We start from the raw sequence: 3,596 nt of genomic DNA, 5'->3' as shown, positions 1-3,596 counted from the left end.
TAAGCACCTATGGAAGGGAGAAGTCAAGCTGTGATTCAGGCCCCAGGACAGCTGTTCACCAAACCCAGCTGGAACTTTAGAGCTAGAAAGTGCCTTCAGAGTTATCCCTTGATAGTTGTTCTTTGATGGCCAATATACTCTTGCATCAGTCAGTTATTAGACGTCAGCAGCCCCAGGAAAATGTGTGACCGTCATAGATTTTAATTGATATAATCTCTAGTTTCTCTCCCTCTCTCTCTCTCTCTCTCTCTCTCTCTCCCCCCGTATATTTGTCTATTTTTATTTTAAAGATGTGGTGTACAATTCAGAGTTAGGGACATAGGTGGTCATCGTACAGGTGAAGTTTGGGCTTTCCGTTGGTCATCACTTTGCTTGGTTTGGGATCAGGTACCCTTATTAGTGTTATGTGCCCAATTCTTTTCATGTAGTAAACAGTATGGCGATTTCTGTAAGATCTAAAAATTGACCTTCCACATGACTCAGCAATCCCCTTTCCGGCAATATACCTGGAGGAATTCAAATCATTCTATAAAAAAGATACCTGTGCACGCATACAGCATTATTCAAAATAGCAAAAACATGCAGCCAACCATGAAAGTAAACTGGATTAAAATATACATGATGAAATGTATATATATTTTAATTCCTTAGGGAATCCCAAACTAAAAAACTTTTTTTTTCCTTTCTATGCTTCATTTGAAATGATCTACACAGAATCTTTTCAGTAGTAATCATTACATTTCAAAAAAATGGGTCATTTGTTTTAGTTTCAAAATAATTTCACAATCTTTGTCTTTACAAGTACCCTTTATTTCTCTGTCAATGTCAAATCTTTTACATAAGACTTTTCCTTATTTTATTAACACTAAATATGTATGCACAAGTAAAAAATTACTTTATGCTACCTTTTGCAGTATTAAGCTTTCTAAAATTTCATCTCAAACATACTCTAAACATTAGTAGGCTGAAAAAGGAATGTAGTCATTTAAAATAGCCACCAACACAGATTTATAATCAAATTTAAGACAATTCAAAGGACAGTAAGAACTTGGAATATAAACTTAAGCCAGATAGTCTACTTTTATGCTTTCTCTGCAGCAGATTTTGCTCTGAGTCCTTTTCTTCACTTTACTTATTTTAGTATGAACTTTATGTGTCTTTATTTTTAGTCTGAGTACCTTTGATATTAAGAAGAAACATCTTTAACGGGACAAATTGTATTTCCCTCCAATATACAGCTTGAACCAACTGATTTCTTTATATCTCTATTACCTCTGCTATCCAGACTACTTATAAAATTTCATTAAACAGCAGTCTTTACTATAATACTATAAGAAAAGGATTGGCAGTAGTGGGATACTGCCTGAGTGGGTACCTGATCTAAAACCAGGCAAAGTGGGGACCAATGGAAGGCATAAACTTTACCTGTATGATGTCCACTTGTATACCTAATCTTGAATTGTACCCCACATCTTTAGGGAAAAAAAAAATATATATATATATATATAAAAGAAAATGAACAACAACAAAAAACTCAGCAGTTTGTTCTATTTAAATATTTCTTTATTAAAAATAGTGAATCACTTTAGAATGTATATTCATCTTTGTACTGAAACATTTTTAAATATTTCCAAGATATATGTAAGACCAGTTTTGTTCATTATAAACTTGTTCCATCCCTCCAGTTATAATACATATAGTTGTGATAGTCATAAAGTTATCAAGATAAGGAGAATAAAAGTGAAATATCGGTTAAATAAAGATAAAAATGCCAATGACCTGCATGCCATGAGGACATTTGGTGGATGATTTTCATTTAAATATTTGTTAGTGGGCTGAGTTGGGAGCATGTTGCATATGGAATGTGGAAAGATTGTTAGAGAATAGTTTAGGGATGGAAAAATTGAATGACAAATAGAAATCACTCACTTATTAAACTTTATTGTGTGTAAAAGGTGACACTTTAAAATATGTGACTTTTATCACATCTGCTAACTTATAATATCCAATGTCACAGTGCTACATCGGTATCAGTCCCCTTTTTTGCATTCAGAGACATGCCGCATGAGTTGGGGGAAAGAGGTCCTACCATAAACCCACTGTTCATGGAGAAGACAGAAGAAGAAGGAGAGGAAAGAAAAGATTCATGGATGACCATAATTCCTCTATCCAATCACTGAGAAAACATTTCACTCCTAGGAACCCTGTTGTCAAAAGAAATCAAACTCATATATTGTTGATGACTCGGTGTTGACAAGAAAGCTTACAAAGTCTTTTTCTGATCATGTAGTAATACATTGTTAGGTGACAAATCATTTAATTGCCTTAATAATTTAAAATTCCAGTGCTCGGATATACTTTGCAGACGTGAGATGCATAAAAACATGTTTCATATTATCACACAGAATTTGGGGGTTGTTTTTTCTGTAAAACCTGAATGCTTATCTTTGTTTTTTGTGCATTGGAGATGAGTTCTTTAAAAAACTACTTCTTTGGCAGTACTGTGTCCTCAGTCCTCTATTTTTATCACTTTTTAATTGCTTTTTAAAATTCTTCTTCAGGAAGTATTTCAAACAATAAGTTAGAATTGTTGTTATTTTTTCGAGGCACTACCTGAAGACTCCCCTCTTCCCACTGTCAATTTGTGTTTGGCACTCTTTTAGAGGCTGTCAGAAATCTAATCAAATTAAAATATGTGTTTCATACGGGGGCCGACCGTGGCCTATGAAGATTCTTTGTGCAAATTTTACTAAGGTCCCTTTCTCTGGCAGCTATGTCTGTGCACTAGGGCACGACGCCTGGAGAACAGAGTACAGGCTAGATTTCAGCTCCTGCTTAGCCCTAAGCTGTGTGCCTTGTTTGTGTGTGACTGAATACACAGGTCTTGGCTTCTTTTGCACATTTATTTTGTAGCCTGAGACTTTGCCAAAGTCCTTTATCAGTGCAAACAAGTTTTTGACAGATTCTCTTGGACTTTCAAGGTATAGGATCATATCATCAGCAAAGAGGGATAACTTGACTTCCTCTTTTCCTATTTGGATACCCCTGATTTCCTTCTCTTGTCTAATTGCCCTAGCTAGGACTTCCAACACAATGTTGAACAAGAGGGGTGAGAGTGGGCAGCAGGTCTTGGTTTCTATCTTTCTTTAGAGGCCTTCACTAAACTTGGAAAGAATGACAGATAGGAAACAGCTAGAAAAGTAACTATGTATTGTGTAACTAAATGTGGGTCAATGTGATCTGAACTTGAAATAGAAACCCAGAGAAGGTGAAAACACAATGGAGAGGAAAAATGGGCTTATATTCTAAGAACTTTTGGTTTTATTTCAAAACACATAAGTCCACTTGGGTCTTGCTCATTGTGGTTCAGAATAACCTTGACTCCATTTGTTAAGAAGCAGAGTCCTGGGAGCTCCTTTCTAATGACTTTTAGTGGCTGAAATTCATGTACTGCCAGTTGGAAGAGGAAGAAACTTTTCAAATGATGGATAATAGACTTCCAGTGATGCTTTGACAAATGGAGGTTCGGGCCAGTTATAATTAAAGCTGGGAAAATTGAGAAATGTACCAAGCATCATGCTAAGTATTTAATATGT

The sequence above is a fragment of the Carlito syrichta genome, unplaced genomic scaffold (assembly GCF_000164805.1).
Source record: "Carlito syrichta isolate Samal-C Ts95f unplaced genomic scaffold, Tarsius_syrichta-2.0.1 Scaffold305676, whole genome shotgun sequence".
Lineage (NCBI taxonomy): Eukaryota > Metazoa > Chordata > Mammalia > Primates > Tarsiidae > Carlito > Carlito syrichta.
The sequence above is the reverse complement of the archived record's forward strand: the minus strand, read 5'-3'. Positions refer to the sequence as shown.